The sequence below is a fragment of the Buteo buteo genome, chromosome 11, assembly GCF_964188355.1.
Source record: "Buteo buteo chromosome 11, bButBut1.hap1.1, whole genome shotgun sequence".
NCBI classification, from domain to species: domain Eukaryota; kingdom Metazoa; phylum Chordata; class Aves; order Accipitriformes; family Accipitridae; genus Buteo; species Buteo buteo.
Window position 1 is genome coordinate 704,779 of NC_134181.1, and position 21,565 is coordinate 726,343.

At 45.9% G+C, this 21,565-nt stretch overlaps 1 protein-coding gene across 2 annotated transcripts in view; it reads right to left on the reverse strand.

The window, feature by feature from the left end:
- Window positions 1–21,565, reverse strand: part of ZFHX3 (zinc finger homeobox 3) — a 665,716-nt gene that overhangs the window by 259,394 nt on the left and 384,757 nt on the right. For both annotated transcript variants that reach the window (XM_075039729.1, XM_075039731.1), the window contains one exon: window positions 13,389–13,502. The gene's annotated coding sequence lies outside the window, so the exon portion shown is untranslated. The remainder of the gene's footprint in view (window positions 1–13,388; window positions 13,503–21,565) is intronic.

The following is a 21,565-nucleotide window of genomic DNA, read 5'->3' on the forward strand; positions in this document are numbered from 1 at the left end:
TGGAAAAGTAAGATCCCATGCACACCTTGTGCTGGGAAGGCGATGAAGGAGGGAGTGGTATGTGTTAGACCTTCGCCAGTAAAAGGTTTCACATTGCAGAAGTCCATGGGACGCTGCAGAATGGTAAAGTCATTCATCACATGTATTTAAAGTTGAATTTGCTGATATTTTATGGTATTGGATTTTATTTCTATTAACATTTTATGCTGAAATTACAGAATGATTCGTGAGTACTGAATTTTTGATTGCTTTTATACTTGCTGGGACACTATTAACGTTGATTTACGTTAATAGCACTGTAAGAAGATATTAACAATGAAATTTCCAAAAGCACTTAGCATCCCATAATTGGAGTTAAATGACAAAAAAAATGAGGGGATAATAAAGTATAGAGAGAGACAGAATTTTTGACAATACTCCCTCTAAACTGTATTTTTCAGGAAGAATTCATGCAGGACAATGTTATAAAAGAATAGTCACCCATCAAGAAAGAGAACACTTTCTGTACTGACTAAGCAACGTGATGGCAAATTGAGATGTAGGTCAAGCACCACCTCCCTCAGGCGCTGGAGACAAACTGAGGATCTCAAGGGAACGATATGGATTTTACATCTTCACACCAGATGGGTGCCGACAACTCCAGGTCTGTAGAGCACTTTTCTGGACTGAAATCCAGGAAACAGCAGTCAGAGGCTGATACAGGCATGACATTAAACAGGACAGAAATTAGCCAAGTTTCATCTTTTGAGGCTAAGAGAATGAAGTTTCTCAAGAGAAGGATATAAAACGAATGCGGCACAAGTGCAGTACACAGAGATGTGGGGCAGGGAGCAGAAGTGAGGTGCACTTGTCTCTGATCCAACGCTCGCATCTGCCTGTTCTCCTTGCGCGGCAGCCGTGCCACAAATCATACCTGTTACAGGGCGAGACACTCTGCACGTGGACGGAGTTGAATAGACCTATACCAAGCTGCACCACTACCAGCTCTAGCCTAGAAAAGTCACTGTACCGCAATTTAAAAGAGCTGTTCCCCACGAAAAAAATACTCCATGCATGAAGGCAGTGACAAAACCTCACAGCACGTGTCTACCTTCAACACCTTGGCCCCTTCTGACTTACTGATTCTTGGCAGTTGCTGGACAGCATCATGTTCTACCAATGGAAGTCCTCAGCAAGTGTAGGAACTGGCTCTAGACAACTAAGGGCCCCGACGGAGTAGAAACAGGATGAATGTTTTCAATTTCACTGCATAAAATCTCTCCTAAAATCGGGACGTTTCTATGCTTCATTTCAAACACGTGCATATCTCACGACATGCAGTAAACATCCTGAAAAATAACAAAATGGCGTGGTAAAAGCTGCTCTCTGACCCAGCCGGGTTGTTTTTACATTTTTATGCCAGGGCTGTGCAGAAGACTGTGCCCTTGCTTGAGGGCAGGCTGCCCGCATGGCAGCCAAGGGGTGCTGCAGAAAGCGTCTCACTCGACAAAAGGAGCAAGAGGTGAAACCAGCCCAAGCAGAGAATGCTCCTTCCACAGAACACTTAACAATAGTCTTTGATCTCAAATCAGGCTAAAACAAATTTAAGGTTTTTTTAAAGAGAATTTCCACAAATTCTACTTTGCTATCACTCATATATTGTTTTTAAACCTTCTCTTTCCATTAAAAAAGCATCAAAGTGCTTTTTGTTAAAAAGTGCTGCAATGCACTTTGCTGTTTTCAACACATGCCGTTAAATTGCTCATTTAGTCAGTCAAAGAACATATAGGGCAATGTGACAAATTGTATGAAAACTTGGAACAAAAAAGTAAACTTGAAACAAAAATCTTAAAATAGACAACATAAAGAAACAAACACACTTGATTTGCTTCAAGTAGATTTGTAAAAAAATGCAAAAAGTGTTTGTATAGATGTGTTTTATCAGTTTTGTTTAAATGACATTTCTGTGGGGATAAGAAGAAAGAAGATATGCCAAAACATTTTCAGTCAGTCTTAATCCAGAAAATAACTATGAAAATATTAGGCTGGAAGAAGGTCATTTTGTCCTTTTACTCTGACCAGGAAGGAAGACCATGTCAGAGTTTTGTTAAAAAGAAATCATACCAGCATCATTTTATGGTCCACTAAAATATGGAAGAAAGTCATATTAGAAGTCAAATCGCACAGTAATGAATGAAAAGTCTTGGCTGTACTTAGGAAAATAAACATGTAGCAATAGCAATTTTACCGTAGTGATGACACATCAGGTGTGTGATTCAAAAATGACAAAAGCCAAAAAAATCTGAAATAGGACCAAATCCAGCGCTGTCTGAGATCTACAGACTTACTGATTTTAAGGTCAGAGGGAATGCTGTGATCTCACAGTCCAATGATTTCATCCCCAAATTTAGATGTGAAGCTGCTGTTACACCTTTTAAAATATGAAAATATATATAAAGAAAAGCATAAATATTAACGTAAAGGCTTCAGCTGAACGGGAATCTGCGAGATCAGTTGGTAAGCAGGCTAATTACCTATCTCTTACCAACACACAACTTCTCTCCACTCTGAATTTGTCTAGCTGCAGGTTACAGCCATCGGCACGGGGAGCTACCAGCTGGGGAACAAGTTCTTTTGTCTGACCACAAACAATAAATGCAAGATTTGTTATTATACAAAAGTAAAAAGAATTTTTGTTTTGAAAGATTAGACAACATTTCATTTCAATGGAAGAACAACTGTTTCATAGTCAGAGCTGTATTTTGGCTGCAGCTACGTTCACCTAGTCAAAAACAAACAAACAAAAACCCAACCCAAAACCCTTTTATCAGCAGGAACCACATTTGCTTACACAGAAGATCTGTCAGCAGACCAGAGTAAATAGATCAAATGGAGCTGACATGCTACTAAATTTAATATGCATCCTCATGTCTTTAAAATTCCTATCTACCCATGCATTTAAAAGGTAGTTTCGTGGCCTTCTTAAGTAATTATATTTCAATAACAGGCAAGAGTATAAACGCATGGAAACTTAACAACAAACACACTGACTGATACATAAATTAAAAACTGATTGATGGATAGGTAACTTAGATGAATCGTTAAATTGGCATATGATTGGGAAAAAACAACAGATCAAATACTTGTGCAGTGTCCCAGCTCAGCAGACGGTGATGGATAGGTCCCCACATTAACAGCTAAGCAGACGTAACAAATGGGTGAGTGCCTGGACAGCGGGGTAAGGAGCTGACACACAAACGCACAGCCAGGTGCCAGTGCCGGTGAAACGAATGGATAGGCACCAGAGCGTGAAGGAGAAATACAGAACCGGAGAATGGTACGCTGGTGTATGACGACACGAACTGTCCCTCATCCCGTCACTCTCCTGGATGTTCTCCCCCAGCCGGTTTCCAACCTGCTCTTGCACCACTGGAGAAAATATCACCTCTGGTGGGGCTGACACTACAGCCTGAGGGGACCAACACCGAGAATGCTGCCCCGGGAGAGCAGGGCTGATACTGGGGCACCAGAAAATGACTATTTCTGGAGCATGAGTATCAGAAAAAGGTGGACTGCATGTGGAGGAGCTTCTGGGAACAGCGGAGAGGACGCAGCCGTGTCCCTGAGAGCAAGCATTGATCTCTGCAACGCCGAATCCTCCCGACGGTCCAGCACCTCGCTCGCCTCTCGAAGCTATGCCACTGGCTAGCGCCTGCAACTTCTCAAGTGGAAAAATGTAATTTTATTATGGCTCTTCTAGCTTCACTTTCAGCATCTGCACTGCAGCAGAGCATACAAAGAGAGGTTATGAAGAATTTCTCATTACGGCCATGGGCGTAGGATTCATAACATCCCCCGGCCAACCTCCGTTTGCCTCCCTCCGTTAATAAAGCGTACGCTTGGTCCACCTGCCTCCCCGGCCCCTCGCCTCGCCGCGCCGCCCACAGGTGCCCCAGCCCTGGGCCACCCAGCGCATCACCCCCTCATCCTTCAGGGACGGGAAACTCCTTCTGCTTCGCCTTCTCTAAATTCTTATTTCATGGGCACCTTCGGTTGCAAACCCGCTCTTGGAGGCCCAGAGCTGTAATTAATCCATGTCACAGGAAAGATGTAGTGTCGGTAGAATTTATGACTGGCTCTGAGCCACCGTGATGAGCAGGGGCACCTCAGCCCCTTGTGATATAAATGCCTCTGCTAATTGGATTGCAGGAGCTAATCAGAAGCTGGAGAGAGAATGAACACGCTCAGCCTCCCCGCTGCTGGCGCAGGCTGATAAAGCCAGCAGCTGCGCTCGGGGAGGAGGCGCAGGAATTGCATCCCCGCGCGCAGCCTCGCCCGAGATGGCTATCGTGGGGTGCCCGCGGCTGCCGCGGCGCAGGGTGGCCGCGCGGGCAGAGGTAGGGAGGACCGCGGTCGGCCGAGGACGGTTCCCCCGCCGACCGCGGGCAGATGCGCGCAGCGGCGCGCGGAGGGGGCGCGCAGGCGCAGGCGGGCCCGTGAGCGGTGGGAGGCTGGCGAAAAGCTCGCCCGGCCCTGGCAGGCCGGCTCCGGCCAGAAGCCGTGAGCATCCCGACCGGGTGCTCTGGCAGGCAGCACCATGGGCAGCCTTGGGCCAGGCCGCCTGGCTTTGCCGTTGTAGCAGACACCGCACGGCCCTTCAGCAGTCCTTAGGGTCTCCATTGCTGACCTCAAGCGTTAGAAAGGGGGCTGAATACTCAATGATCTCAATACCTTCGGTACATGCCTTTCCCCAGAAAGACAGAAAACCAGAGGGACGAAGGTGACAGGAACGCGACAAGGACGCTCCTGCAGTAGGAGTAGGGTTGGCTACGCCAGGAGCAAACTGGGCAAGTGTCACCTGCTGCGTGCCCCACACACCGCGCGGGCCATCAGACGGTGGGCAGGCAGGCGGGAGATGGCTCCCGAGGATGGGGTCAGGACAGTCTTGAGATGGCTCCGACTCCAACCTTTACAGCAGCTTCAAGCTCCGTGTTCATTCCCGCCTCCCGGCCAGGGTGGACCTGCTCACGGGGAGGTGGGAAGAGCCCTGGCTGGAAAGGTCTGACCTGACTCTGCACCCGCACGTGCACAAACCAGGTGTGTGCAGGTCCCCACTGGAGAACGGGGGTTTTTTTGCAATCCAAGGCTCTTCCACAGTCAAACAGCTTTCCTGTCTTCTCCAAGTCCTTCTTATTGCCCTTTATTTTGCTCTCCGCCTCCCTTTCTTGTAAATACATCGGTTCGAAAGTAAATCCTGAAAACGATGACTAAACCCACCAATCCCTCCCTACAGAAATAGTTTTCCACCTTCTTAAATCTTTTTGGAGGCGCACGGGAAAATAACCCTTGTATTTATGCAAATTTAAAAGTGGCGTGTGATGATGGAAACAAAACAGTGCTGGACTGCAGCCAAGGCATGGCACCGACGGGGCCTCTCAGCTGCTCGCCTCCCGATTCTTCGGGGGAAGCAGCTGTAGAGAAATGAAAATACAGAAGCCCCCGCGCACACCCGCCGCCGCCCGCGCACGCATTCCAGCACCCGTCACCTCGGAGGCGGCAGGACGCGGGCTCTGGCCAGGCACTGCCTGCAGCCGCTGCCCGAAGCACCCTGTCGTCCCCCACAAGCCTCCCTGTCCCGCTGTTCCCGATTCCCCTTTCAGGAATTTACAAACATTTTCCGCAGATCAATATCTGTATTGATTATTCATTGTGAGCGAGTCGTGTGTCTTTGGTGATCCAACCTGGCAGAGTGAGCAGCCAAAGGCTGCTGCAGTTACGGGGGGAAAAAAAAAAAGAAAAAAAAAATCCACAGAAGGCGAGAGGGACCCAGATCTTGCTGGGTTTGCCACTGCCAGCAACGGAGACGGATGGAGAGGAAGGAAGGAAGAAAACGGGAATGGCATGAAAAGGAATGAAGAGACGAGGGAGCTGAGGAGAGAAAGCGAGAGCAGGAAAAACAAAGTCACCGCTGGAGAACTGGTGCCGGGGCACGCCAGCAGCCTGGAGAGATTCCCAGCCTTGCGCTCGCCGTTCTGCACACAGATGCGGTGGACTTATTGCTCCGGGAGCGAAAAGTGACTCACGGTTTTGGTATCTGCTACGTAAGAGCTTTGGGGGGATTCCTTGGCTGGCTGACAGAAAGGGAAGAAAGCAGCAGCAGTGAGGTAAAACGCGATCCCTTCCTCCTGCCTTCCTGGGAATACGCGTCGCCCGGGCTGGCTGGAGCAGCTCGCTGCTCGCTTATGATATGCAAAAGGAGAATAATTAAAAGCGCCAGCATCACTTGCAAAGTGAGTAAACACAAAGCCTTTCAAAACATGCTCTTCAGCTAATGAGAAGCTGTAATTTCTTATACTTAAAGGCAAAAAAGACACTGATGAGACTCAGTGGAGTGTGTGTGCATGCGCGCCTGCGTGTGTGTGCATGTGTTTGTAGATATGAGAGAATCAGTTAATTGTTGATGATGTTTAGAAAAGGGATTATGAGAAAAGACACTGAAATGATGACAGGGAACATCTTGGATCAGAGCCAAAGAAATAAAATAATCAAGGACAATCAAGCCTGCAGCTCCGGAGAAAGCGCCGACTGTTCTGCCGGGGACTTGGAAGGAATCTCCCCGCGCTGCCGAGCTGCAGCTGGAATACGTGCTTGGCACCAGGAGGGAGAACTGCAAGGAGCAGTTTGCTTGGAGCATGAAACAACAGAAGAGAGAACTATGGAGCTGTGCTATAATTCAGAGGTTAAACAGCTTTGTCTGCTTATGTGTCAGATGGAGACTCGTTTTTTGCCCACATCTGACCTGCTCTCTGAAAATGCAACTTCTGAAATCCTCTGAATACAAGCAGAAGCTGACAATTCTCCATATGCCTCTCCAGAACTGCTGTGACATTACGAAAACAAAGAAAAGGGAGCTTGAGGAATTAAGGTCTCCTGTGGCTGCAGGACCTGATGGACCTGACCATGGGAACTGGCTCTGGAATCGATTCTTCCTCAATTCTGGAAATCGGAAACGCCTTACTCCGGGTGGGGGGTTGCAGCTCGCTGCCTCCAAACACACAGGAAAGGTGACAGTCATCGGGAATACCAAGAGCAAGCTTTCCTTCCCACCTGGGCATCTGATTGCTGTCCTGAACAAATGGATTTTAATAAATGTTGGCTTTCTCTTGGGCTGAGGTTGGGTGGGGAGAGAGGATAGAGGGCAATTTAAACCATCTTGCGACTGCTATGTTGTAAGTGAGCTACAAAAATGCCATCTCTTTGTTTTGGATGTTAAACTCCGTCTTACTTCATTGTTGCTGAATTTTGGCACGTTACACTCTGGGCTTCTCCAGCAGCAGAAACACATGATCTATTAAAGTGGGAATCTTTGGGGACGCGGAGGCAGAGAAACAAGCCAATCATACATGGCTTTTCCACATTTCTCGTTTTTCAGCATTTGCAGAAAGCTTTTCGGATGGTATGTATGTGTGTGTGCGCCAGGGAGGGCGGGAGGGGGAGAGGGGGTGCGCAAGAGGGGGAGCGAGCGCATGGCAGGAGCAGGCACGATGTTGGGGTATGTCTGTCATGGACGCAGCGCGCGGTCCGTGCTGCCAGGCAGACACCCCTTCCCCTGCGCCGGGGCTCTGCCGAGCCTGCTCAGACCTGAGCTGAATGTTAAACGCAGAGGACTAGATTAGCATACTAACCAAGTCGTGTCAACCCCCGGCAATCAGCAAATGGCCATCTCCTCGCTACAGCCGGTGCGGCAGAGCCTGCCAGACGCTTAACCGTGTCCTTTGTCAGATCACTTTTTATGTTTGTGTTTAGCTTTTGTTTTCCAATCAGACCCTAGAAATTCATTAACAAGAATGAAAGGCAGAGATGCAAAAACCCATAATGAAAACAAATGATCTATTGAAACGGTGCTCAGGCTGAAAGGAGGGGTCTCTCAGCGCTGGGACCAGAAGAGAAGAAAATCCTGCAGCCTGGAAAATGCCTGGACACATGCATGTCCTTTCCTGTGCCAAGGCTCCAAGGAGACGGTTGCTACAAAGCCAGTGGTCTGCGTAAGGATGTTGTAGCATTGTCTTTACAGAGCCTCAAAGAACTGCCAGCAACCAGCCAAAAAGAGAAGTCGTCATTGTTCCTGCCCTGGCTGCTGCTAATATCGTAATTACTGCTGCTGCTACTAGACGGGCTTTAATGAGAAAAAAACTTTCTGTGCCTGTAAACGTGAACTTTTCAAATCATTTGCGTTCCTTCACGTCATTCCTCCTGTTCTGAAACAGCAGCAGTGGTCCTGCAGCTGAAGAGCGAGGGCAGCCCCCGAAGGGAGGGCACGCCGTCCGTGCGCGCTGCAGGTGACGCCGGGGACCAGGCGCTGCCTCCATGCCCCGCAGCTCCAGCACGCAGCCGGGCCAGCTGCAGGGATGCTAGACCTGGTGCGCCAGGCGGTTCAGATGTCTTCGTCTCCTGTGTTATTTCTTAAACAAATTATTTCACGAATGTTAATGTTCCCTAAACTGTCACGTGGTTGTGGAGAATAAAAAGATTTAATCCAAGCATGGCCTTTTTATCAGGATATATCGAATAAGGGAAAACTTGAAATAATCTGTGGTGTATGATTTTGATTTTTAAATGTTGCGTGGGAGCTTTAAATATCAGAGAGGCATAGCTTACATATTTGTCAGGCTGATATCCTGGATTTTTAGGCAAATACGAACGTGGAGAGGAGGAGTATGTGATCGGCCCCAAAGCCCCCCGTGCAGTCTGAGTGTGCAAGTCTGGGAGGTCAAACCCGGGGACGGAGCCTGCCTGCACAGCCCGGGGGTCCGCGCCTGCTGCTCACGTCCAAGGGCAGGAGCCTGAATGCAGCAGCGTCCCTGAATGTGTGTCACTGTCACAGGAATTTTCTGAGCTCTGAGAGTCTGCGTAATTTAAACTTCTGGGAAGCAGGAATGTTAGCAGGGAAAAAGGAAAATGTGTTTCAGCCCCTGTTGTCATTTTGTCCTTTACTCTTAACTGCAGGCTGGGTGATAGGGGCAAAGGCTCTTGGGCTCTGTGTGTGTCTAGTGAGGTATCTCCACTAATTCCAGCTGATTTACTCCAGCTGAGAACCTATAGCTTAAATGTTTTAAAGATAGATTACTTAAAAGATTTTATCTGTTGAAAAAATTGGAAGAAAATCTCTCATGCATTTCAACACCTGCCATACGTCCACATCTTCCAGTAAGGAAAACAACAAGCAAATTGTCTAATGTTTACAGAAACCTCTCTAATTTATACATGGTAAGGACATGCTGGATAATCTCATTCAGTATAGTTTAATCTACCTTCGCAATTCGATAAACAACCTGAAACCATTAAGAATCTTCCAAATACATCCTAGACTACAACCAGTCCTTACCATTAAACTTTAAATTGTAAACACTGCAAATAGTGGTGAAATGTTTGCTGCTTGCTAGGGATTCCTACTGACCACAGCTGGGCTATTTATGATGTGGGACCAGAGGGTTTTGGAGCCACTGAAATAAAACCATATTTTCACAGTAGCTTCTGAAAGAGCCTTGTACCAGTCAAAAAAAAAAAAAAAAAAAAAAGAAAAAAGTATTTTGGGAAATCACACTGTCTATCATATATGCCAGCATATCACCCAGGTAATGAACTACAAATACATTCCCACTGCTTTTTCAGTCTTGAAATAAAATAGAGGAAAGTTACTAAAAATATGTTACATTCTTATGCTAGAAGATCAAGACATACTGAAACTGAAGAACAAACCTGGAAAAATCTTAGCAAATAGAAAGGCTATAGCTTTGGCGGGGGGGGGGGGGGAATCTCTTAGTTGAGATGTTCATCAGTAATTAAGGATGTTTCTCACCTCCTCAATGAACAGAACAGACTTTAGGCAGTACCTGCCAACCCCAGAAACAAACAAGGATTTTCCAGCCTTTTCTTTGCTGTCAGTAAAACCTGCAATTCCGAGCATGTGCTCCACTGCCTGACTGCAAAATAAGCCTGTCTCCCTGAAGCAGAAAGCTGCAGTGCAAATGTTATTTGCCCTCTGATATGGAAGCACGAATGTCTCTGGATGTAGCAGCTCCCATGGCCACAAACCAAACCAGTCCCATGGCCACAAACCAAACCAGCCCGGCAGAGGCGAACCCGGCTGCCAACCAGCCCCTGTCCTCCCTCCGGATGGGGGGACGCTGCGTGCCCTGGGATTTTCCCTGGGTGCGTCCACACCAAGTGCTTTAAGTGCAGCCGGGCCAGTACCACGGCAGCAAGACAGAGAATTTAGAGTGCAGGATCTGATAGGAACTTCAGTGGGCTGATGTAGTGCCCTGGAAAACAAGAATATTCCTATCAAGCTTCTCCTCTGACCTGGAATCTTTGAAGGCAGGCTCTGTTACTCCTTGTTTGTTCCAGCAGGTGTTAAAAAGAAATCCCAGTGATATGAAAGGATGTGACTTGCCAGCTTCAGAAAATGAGAGTTCTGGGTGTTATTAACAAATGCCCCTTGTACTCTGAAATACAGTGTTGGTCATACTTTCTCTGCTTTCTTCGCACTTACTGAAGAGCAATTAGCCAATAAACAGGTCATTATAATAATATCCTATAATAAAATCTATGACAACTATAGCAGCAATATGAACAATGGCATTTTCCTCACCATGCGAGGTTGAAATCAAAGCCTTCAGTTTAATAACCAAGTGTATTCTAGATCCAAAGGGAAAACTAAGACTAGTATGGAGAAGAAAGTTCCTTTTTACAAGAGAAGGTAACGGAGCTGTATTCTACTGACACTGCTAGGTCTTCACAGAACTAAAATTGTTGATTTTCCTTCCTGTAGCTGGTTAAAGATTTGGGTCTCTTCTGGAGGCAAGTGAGCCTCACGGTATCTTGCCCTTTGTTAAAATAAAATCGTACCAGCTGTACAATTTTTAAAAGGTACAATTCTGCTAAACAAATGCCAGTTTTCACATGGACATTTAGAAGTACTATTTCCCTCTTAAGGCTTTCTCCTTGCCAAACTTTAGTCTAACTGTTCAGTGCTTATGTAGCTTAGAAATATTTCTTAGTAACAGGAATTTGTACTCCTGCATCGTTATCCTGAAATACATCACAGTTTTGCTTAAACTGAAAACCCATCTCAGGAGGAAAATCACTGCTTGAAAATGAAAGTTTATAACAATTAAGAGAAAGCTAAAAAACAGTGGATACAGTGAAAACAGTGAAAACAGAGATGTACCCTGGATTCTAGCAACTATACAACTTCTACACGTTTGTCCTACAAATAAATTAAATATAATAATATTGTGATTATCAGCAAAACCATGCGCACAGCTACCTGCTTGCTTAGTGCTGTTTGTGCATACCTAGGTACTATAAACTAAACAGGCTTCTATCTTATTTCCACTTGTGTGAAGTATTTCCCTACTAATCCCGTACAGCTTGCTTTTCGCCATGTGCACTTGTCTCTTCAATAGAGTTAAACCTGCACTTTAAATTAACTAAGACACTCAAGCCAACCATTCACAAAGTTAACCGATACGTTCACTGGCCATCTTTATGTTGTTTCACCCATATACCAGTGTCTGTTTGGTTTGGGTTTGTTTCACTTTCTCACAGTCCCATCTTCCCACTCTATGGCCAAGCTGATGAAGTTGTGAGGTTGGGGGATTTCCTGAGCATACTGCTACTTTTTCTGCCACAGTCTTTAATGAAAACAGTAAACAGATTGGTCCCCAAATGGATTCCATTTGTAGATGTTGGATGTCTTTAAAGAATACTTACAATTTACATTAAAACAAAATTAGTCAAGACATAATAGCGTGGGAAAAGTCACAATCAACCGCACGTGTTATCTCTCCAAAATGTTTCAGAATTTCTCCATTTCAGCCTCCTTTATCTTCCTTTCTCTTCCACCTCTCTTACCTTTCCCATCTTTCCCTCTCATTCTCAGACCAAAGTCAAGAATATTGACCTCAGGGAAGGTGGGATTTCAGTGTTAATATTCCTCACCCAAATCTTTACAACATCTGAAGAACGTCATGCATCCCTCCCCCCCCAAAGTATACCAAGGCCTGAAAAGTTTCCTGACTAAATGGGAAAAAGTAGATGCTTTCCTCAGGATCCTCTGAGATATTAAGAGCACAAAGAGAATGAATGTCTTCGCCCATCACAGAATTTCCCAAGGTTTCCATTTAATTTATGTCTGATGATTCTCAAGAAATTGAAGTGTGCACTCACGTTGTAAACAAAATACTTCAGATAAAAACATATGAAGAAAGCAAGAGAGAAAGCTTCCTTAAAGGATAAAAAAAACCTCCAAAGCAAATACAGGAAAAAAATCTAACTCCAAACTTACACTTCTCATTTTTTCATCTAGATAGAGGATACTGATGAGTATTTTTTGAAGTCTACCATTAATCTTTCTATTGCTATCGATATTACACAAGGTTAGTTTGATATTACAGAGTATCCCAGATATTATGAATGACTTTATAATGGCTCAAGTTATACAGATATATTAAAACTAGGTACTTTACAGAGACTCAGTGAATTCTAGTTACATAAAAATTAATTCTGAATGAAATTACTACATTTGGACAACAGGTACTTTTTCAGTGCCAAATCTAATGGTGGAGAGACTGGTAGGAAGAGAGGGGATATTTTTTCCTGCATTCAGGAAGATGTTTTTTCTGCCAGCACATCACTTACCATAGTTTTGGGAAACTGAATATCTAAGAATTGAAACAGACCATCTGAATATGATTTACTTTCAACAATGAAACAGGCCAGGAGTCTCATTATTTTCTCTTCGTTCCTTATCCCCGTTTGACTATGACAGAAATTCAAGGGACAGTTTTCCTGCTAAGAAGATTAAGCCAAGGGCACTAATCATTTGGCCTGTTCTTTAATGACAGAAACTAAGAGTTAGGGTCAACATAAATAATTAAATAACAGAGCCCTGATGGTTCCTCACCAGCCCACAAAGAACTATAGCCTGACAAGGTATTAGCTTGCAGACATCGGGGGGGGGGGGGGGGGGGGGGACCACCAAAAACTATGGTTTGTCTTGTTCAAAAAACACCTTTTCATTCATCTTACTGCATTGAAAATAAGATGAGCCAACATTACTGACCAGCAAGCCAGGTGCTAAGAAATACTTCATGCAGACAGCATTTATAAAAAACCATAGAGCCATTAGAAGAAAGAGCAAGCAAACACTGCTGTTCACCAGAAAGGCAGAGGGTAAGTGACACAAAGAACTCTCAAATCTCTGCCTGAGAACAGCATGGTTGTATTACATGTAATCACATCTCTTTTAATCCATGTTATTTACATTACACATCCCAGGAGGGCTACCAACACAAAAATCACTTCTACAAGGCTTAAGAAAATTAGGTCATAGAAGATCTCCCTACCTCAGGATGGAAATGCGGAGCTGATGACACAAGATTCAGTGCCAACGAGTGGAGCAGGGGAGACGGTTCCTATTCAGACCAGAAGTTGTTGGTACAAACTCTCCAGATCAATGCCTGCAAATGAAAGAACATGAAGTATATAAAGAATCCTGAAGAATTTGGAATAATGCAGCAAAAAACCCCAGAAGTTTGTTTACAGCATGGAGTTGTTAATATTTTTTATCTGTGTTCAGCTCCAAGTCAGTCAACATTCCCAACCGTTCTACTTCTCCTGCAACTGAAAGCTGACCTGTAGCATCTTTATATGACAGGTGCATTTTGCATTCAACAAAACAGACAGCTGCGCTTTCCAGTGCACTTTCCAGGTTCCTGGCTTAATATAGAAAAGACTGTATCACCGACATTTAGATGGCCATGCCAATGGAAAACCTACAAGTTTATCTGTACCCTAGACTCTGACTCGGCCATTAGCAAAGCTGGAAGTTCTGCAGTCTTATTTTTCTGTTTTAACCAGTGCAGCTCAGTACTGTTTCTCACGTAACAAGCAGGGGAGTAGATGTGTAAGGAAGGAAAACAAACACAATGAAGAGTTAGGAGAAACAGTTGGATTCATGAGAAGCCTTCTGCTTCCCAAAGGAAAGCATCACTTTCCGTGCACAGCTTGGCATCCAAATGGATGTGTGATGCAGCCGATGTCAGGAGGTCTCCAGGCTGGGAACTCTTCCATTCCGGTGGTGGTTCTTGCTACAGTCACACCTCTGCAGCTGTCAGGAATTTATGAATAGGAATTACAGAAGCCTAGTGAAATACTGTTTGCCTCTCCCCAATTCGTTACTCCTCTGTCTACGTTCTACACTTGAATGCATTTTACCACTTTCTTTCTTGGCAAGAGTCTTGTCTGACTACTTGAATACCAGCCTCGGTCTTGGATCGCATCTGACAGGGAGAAAAAGCACACAGAACTCTAGCATGGGCCTGGGAGAGAAATCCTGGCTGGCTGATGGTTATATCATTACGGGGTCGCTCTGCAGCCAAGACTGCAACCTGCCAGTCTGCAAATCCAGGTCACGGGCAGAGATAACGATGCCTCCTTCTCACCCTGACTTAGGGAGCTTTAGCCTGAAAGTGAGTGGTGCATGACACAACTGTGGGACACGAACGTGTGTGAGACACAACAGGTGAAAGGCTAAAATGGCACGGATTCAAAGTTTGAAACATAAACAACAGAAAAAGGAAGCTATTTGAAATAAAAAATATACTTTCAGAAAAATGGAAGTTGTTTCCAAACAATGAAAATAGAAAAGGACATAAATCTAGCAAGCTAAATGCAAAACCACAATAAGGCAAGCCAAAACAGGTCCGAAAGAACAATTGTTAAGAGTTATGAGAGCTAATAAAAACTTTTCGAACACAAAAGCAGGAAACCTGTCAGTCACCTAGCTCAGCTGATAGATGATCAAGGCATAAAGGGAGGAATTAAGAAAGATAAGGACACAGCAGCAAAATTAAATTAATTCTTTGCACTGATGTTCACTATGGAGGAGGTCAGGAAGGTTCATACGCCAGAGCAACAAATCACCAGAGGCAGACAGTACTCCCTCAAGAGTTTTAAAAGAGCTCAAATATGAAATAGCTGAACTTACTTTCTTCCTTTGTGTCAGAGGATCGGAAGGTGACAAACCTTTAAAAAAGGCTTTAGGAGTGAACACGGGAATTAGAGACCAGAATGTCAGATTTCCAGAACGGGCAAAATGGTAGAAAACTGTCGGACCAATCTGAATTAGCAGAGATGAGTAAACACGGTGTCTTGGGGAGGAGTCTCAAAGCCAAGAGAAGAGTTTATACATATAGATCTGAGTTGTCTGATGGAGGAAACAGCCCTGCTAATACGGGAGATTTGGTCTGATATAGTGGAATCAGATTTTCCAAAAGCTTTTCTAGAACATCCCTCACTAAAGGTTCTTAAGGAAACTAAACTGTCATGGAGTAAGGAGGATTAATCTTCCTGTGAATTCCCAATAAAAAGATAGGGAAAAAAGCATACAAACACAACGTTAGCAAGGGATGGGAGCAGAAATTCTGCGCTGCTTCAGCATACTCATAAATAACCTGGAAAGAGGAGATAGTAAAGTGACACACAGATAATGACGTTAACACGCAGAGTTTTTCAGCGAAGTCAAGTTTAAAACTAACTGAGAAGAGTTCCTGAAAAACCACATGGAGTTCAGTAACTAGGAGATAAGATGCAAGTGCATGTCCCTGGCTGAAGTGGATCCTCATTTTAACCAGGCATTTTAAATCTGCCTTTTTTTAAAGGCAGATACTTTCTTGCTTTAGTAAATGGGTTGGCTAGGGGAACAACTTGATACCAGTGCCATTTGGACTACTGGGAGAGGAAAAGCTAAGTCCCAAGTCTACTTTTTCTTTCCTTCACATGGAATAGATCCTGCATCCTCGGGGAATCCTTAGAGAAAGAGCAGAGAAACAGAAAGCTAAAGCTTCTCATTTTGGCCATATAACAGGATTAATTACTTGGACTTTGGCAGGTATTTTGAGGATAGATTCCCCCAGCCTCTCCAGCGGTACTGGAGCTGAGACAACAGTTCTATTGCTGCTACCAGGTTTGTTACAGGAGAATACATGACTCTGCCCGCTGACAGATTAGACGAAGGAAGAAATTTTTTTTTTTTCTTTTTTCTTGAAGGGTCTCCCATGGATGGGAGAAATCCCTCTTGGTTTTGGGAAAATGGGGAGCAAACACCTCCCACCTTGGGGAATCATCCCCAAACCAGATCGCGAGGTGGAGGAAATCCCTTTTGCCGTTCTAGGCTAGACTCTGATGGGAAAGGGTTGCTGAAGCCGCTCTCCCCCTGCCCGGGAGCGTGCCTGTGAATGGCACCGGGCGCAGAGGCCGGCGTGGCTCGCTGCCCCGCTCCCGGTGCCAGCCCGGCGGGCAGAGGCCACGTCCCCTGGCCCTGCCACAGGGGGCGAGGGGAGGTGGAGGCTGCGGCTCCTCCAGCACCCAGGCTCTGCGGGAGACGCGCTCGCGGCTGAACTTCTGGGGCTCCCGCTCGCCTCCCGCAGCCGGCGGGACGGGGTGGGGGCAGAAGGAGAGGAACGGCTCTGCCCCCTGCCCCCAAATTATCAGGTTCCAGAAAGGGGGCTCTGGTGGCGAGGAGGCTCGTCCCTCTGCCCGGCCTCGTCCGTTCCTCTCCGGGCGCTCGGGATTGACACGGGAATCCCTTTTGCCCGGCTGCGACTGACAGGGAGCTTTCTCCTTCAGCAGCTGCCTCGATTTTACAGCAGCTGAGTTACTCTACGGCAAATAAAGAGCATCCGACAATGCCTACACTAAATTAAACCGGAGACCTCCTCGCCAGCACAGAAACAAAGCGCGTGGCGAGGAGCCGGGGTGCGGGGGAGCGGCTGGGCGGTTGCCCAGACGCCTGCCCACCCGGGGCAGCAATGCGGGCAGCACCCTTCCCTGCCTTTGTGCGGGGCTGCGGGGCACCGCGCTGAAAGGCGCGCGCGCTCGTTTTGTCCCGCCGCGTGCCCACATACTGAGGCTGCTTGTTTTCGTGTGATCGCAATTAGCACCGTGCTAAATTCCTCGTGCCCCGCGCTAATTCAGGAGGATGGGCATGTCACACCCCGCCAAGAATTACAGCCGGCCGCCGCCGAGACGGGGGCATGCCTACCCTTTCATTAAGCTTTTGTTTCAAAAGAGAGGGCTCGAGGACTCTCCTTTTTTGTCAGAAATACCCGTGGAGGCGCTGGAGGGTGCAGAGGCTGCGCAGTTTGGCCTAAAGGATGCCTGTGCGTGTGAATGAGCAGCGAGGCGAGGGATTGGTGCCGCGCTCCCTGATCCATCATGGCTAACCAGCAAATTTAGAAAAATCCACTATCTCCAAGCGCTGGAAACCCAGAGCTGCATCAGTGCTGCAAAGCTGGCGCAGGGCGCTGCGCGTGCGCTGCAGGAACGGAGCAGGGAGCGCGTCCCCTCCCGCCCCGCACCGTAAACGAGTCGCAGAGTTACGAGCCAGGACGAAGCACCCAAGTGATCGCTGTACCGACCGTCCCACCCCGCTTCACGTCTCTGGACGGCTACAATCAAACCGAATATTCTCAGGGCAGGGCTGTGCCCAGATCGCACTTGTCTGACCACATGCAACGTCCTTCTGAAAACCTGAGATGAAAACGGAGAAAAAATAATTGGTTCCATTAATACCCTGTGTCCCATGGACTCTGCAATCCAGCAGCCGCTCCTGTACACGGGCAGCTCCCAGTGGACCCACCTTCTCCCCGTGTAAAGGAGCAGCCGCTGGAGGGAGGAGGGTCCCCCGGCGACCCGCTCGCCCCCGTGCCCTGGGGCTGCAGGGGCTGCGTGTCCCCCTGCAGACCCAGCCACGCTGGGTGAGGAACACACGCTCCTTGCCTTCCTCTTTTCTTCAGCTGTCATTTGAACATCGCTCTCGTACGAGCTGGGGATGCCACGATGAAGGCCAAAACGCCATCCACAAATTCCGTCCGTTAAGCCGGTGACGTCCCTAACGTTTTTGGGTGGTGATTCCCATGTGCTTGGTGATGGCCAGCATCTGACAGAGACTCAGCAGTTTGGCTTCTGAAGGACACTTAGCTCTCCTAAAACTGGCCTGTCTGTAGTATCCAACACCATTGTAACCTGTATGGACAGGTTATTGTAAAACCTCAGTAATTCACGCCGATTACATGGAGGATGTTGTGAATTACTGAATTTGTCAGGTTAGCAGTACCAGAGCAAACTGTTCAAAAAGACAGAATAATGCTTCGCAAAATGCAGTTTGACTTATTTTCTTAATTGTAGGTTGATTCCTATTTACATATTATTAACTATATTATGTAGTTGGCAAAATGACAATAATACTTTAGCAATCCCAGAGGGATTTTTGTTCTGTTTTGTTTTGTTTTTTACACTCCATCGCTTATGTAGGTAGGCATACACATGACTGGACCCGTGTCCCCATGTAACCGGCACACAGACATAGAAGTGCCATCGATTTCAGTGCACAGCCTCGCTCCACGCAGCAAATGAAGTCATTTTATCGAGTGCTGGGATTGCTTTGTGAGGAACTGTGGAAGAGACACAGATCCTCCGTGTAAAGGCTGAGGCACACCAGGACACAGCCAGGTACAAGTCCGCTGCTCTGCTTGCTGGAGTCCTCTCCCAAACGGCGCGCTCTGATCGGGGGGACTCCTCTGGGCCGCATCCTGCTCTGCTTCCTGACAGCACTCTGATGGCTTGGAAAGAGGATGGACCGACAGACAAGAGACTGACTGCCGAAGGGAAAGAGATGCTGTCGCACCTCAGGGAGGAAAGCCACCAGTACAACACTGCAGCAGAATATCTCATTATTAAGTTTTAAATCCTGGTTTTCATCCCTTAGTGTGCATAGCTAATGGGGCCTGAGCTATAGAGAGCAGGCTGGATGTGCATTCGACTTCCAGAACTGGGCATTTGATTTGTAATTGTTTTTCAATGATTGTATCTTTTTCCGTGTTATTGCTTTACATGGCTAGGTTTTGTACAATATTGAAGATCAATAAAAATGCTTGAAAAAATGTTTTCCCACCCTCCTTAAAAGTTAAATAATCTTGTTAGGATTCCGGCACCACTGTTTTAAATCAGTTAGCCTATGTTTTCCTTCCCGCGCTCTAGGACAGCTGTGGGTTATCTGCAAGAGCCAGTGCTGGGGTTTGGTTGAGGGTGACCAGCAGGTGCTGCCAGAAAAGCCCGTGTCCCCAGTCCAACAAAGCACGTAGCTGCCTGCTCTAGGGCACTGCTACTTCGAGCAAGTCCAAGGTAATATAACCCCAATTCTCTCCCCATCCCACTGCAGGCAGGGGAGAAGCGAGTGAGCGGCTGCATGGAGCTTAGTTACCAGCTGGGGTTAAACCACGACACATATACAACAAACCCAAGTAGAATAAAAGTAGAAAAAAAACCCACAACAACCTCTTTACTCTCAACTCCAGATTAGGATTGGGATATAGATGCTACATGAGGTAATGAGCATGATGAGATGAGAACAGGGGAGCTACTTAAAGAGATTAAGGGATTCACTGCAGTGTAATTGAAAGGACCAATAGCCTCATTGTGGCCATTAATAGCTAAAGGAAAAGGAGCCCAATCTTGCTGCAGCATTAAGCAGCGAAACCAGCCAGAGGTAACAGTGTCCAGAGGATGGTACAACTGGACAAAAGGCAGGACCCTCACAGTTACACGCAACACCCCAGCACTGGGTCACACTGAGCCACGTGAGCCTTTGTACAACCCCATCAGATTTGGATACAGAGAGATTAAATGACTGCTTAGTTCTGGTCTGATGACCGATCAAAAAAACTGGAGCCTGAAAGAAGTTTCATATTAAATGGAAACATTTATATTCCTGAAACAAACAAAAACATTGTTAGTTGATAAGAATATTTTGTTTGACATAAGCAAAATCTTTAATTTCAGGCTGTGGGGTTTCTGTTTTAAAAAGTTCTGTTTCAAAAGAGAACCTTTTTAAACAAAACAGAGACAACATTTTCATTTTCCTAATTTTTCTAAAATACCTTTGCTTTTGTTCAACCTTCTGTCAATTTAATGTCGCTTTGCAAACTTTTAAATATTTTTTCTGAAAACAAATTATTCCCTTGTATGGTCTGGGTCACTGCGTGAGACTTTGTACCCACGGTTATGCAGGGAGAGGTGATCTGCTTTCCACGCGCTTTTTGTGGAGAACTTTCCCTTCACGTTAAGTTGTGGTAATAGAAGTATAGCTGGCCGTTAGCATCTTATTTACAAATATGATGCATATTCAAATTCACAATACTCACGTGAGGAAAACCTAAACCTTAGCACACACGACACGCACACACAGCGTCGTACCCCGCTGCGATGGGATTTCGACGGTGGGGCACTGCCCTGCCCAGCCCTCGGTGCCCCCACGAGGAGGGACCCCCTTCCCTCAGACCCCATCTCTCCGGCTGCCTGGCAGGAGCTTTCCGCAGATGGGTGTTAGATCACCGCGGATTTATAACGTTGCACACGTTTTGCCAAAGCCCCGTCTGGTATAAACACACACACGTCTCTTAAAGTTAACATCATTTTGTCACGTTAGCCTGCTGATAGATCTGGCTCCACAGTTTTGAATTCTTCAGGAATTAAAGCCTTACATAAACATATCATTTAACTTTATTACAGTATAATAATGATTTTTAAATAACTTTGTAATATGTTCTATCATCTTTTTTTTAAAGTGCATATTACTGTACTGTCACAGTTTCATTCACTCTGTAACAGCCCAGTCAAAGCAACAGATACGAAGGTAAACACAACTGAGAAGGTACAGAGTGCTAAGTGGCCCCTTTCCCAGGTTTATAAGTTGCTTTTCCAAACGGCCAGCTGCTCTGTAGACAAGCCATACTAATTGTCGGACAATTTGTGTATTCTTAAACTAAAATATTTTTCAGTTAAAGCAATGCATAAATTATTTATTCATTTGTATTTGCATTTAAATAGTTGAAAAATGTCCAAATTAACTGCTTTGAAAATTGTTCCAAAATTTCCCCCTAGGCTGTGACCTTGTGGCCAAGTTTAATCTCAAAGCAAATTGAAAGAAGGGTTTATAACTAAAACGTCAAATGGCTCTGAATGTGCTTTGCTACAGAGAATCAACTTACTCTTTTGCAAACTCAGCTAAGTGTTTGGTTTGAGGCCTAAAGCTTCAAACATGGGTTTTCCACCAAGTTGCCCAAACCTAGTGTTGACAACTCAAGATTTTGTTGGAGAGGTTTCGTCTCATGGTACTTGTGGCTTCCTTAAAGCCCCTGCTTGCGGGCTTACCTAATAATGTAAGAAGCTCAGCCTTCAGTTTAAAAAGCATTTCTAATGCTCGCAGTTGTGGTGAAAAGCACAGTGTTAGAAACCAGAATACAAATGAAAATAGGAACTACATTAGTTTTAGTAATCTATACATAATTGTGTCAAATCTGAGATTTAGGGAGCTCAACTCCTGGCCATGACAGCTTTATTATTTCACATCACCTCTGACCCTACAACCGTTTCTGCACCCAAAGCCAGAGCGTGGCACCTCAAAGCACCAGGCTGATGCCCCAGCCTGACCACTGAACTCAAAAGCCAAACATCACTTCGT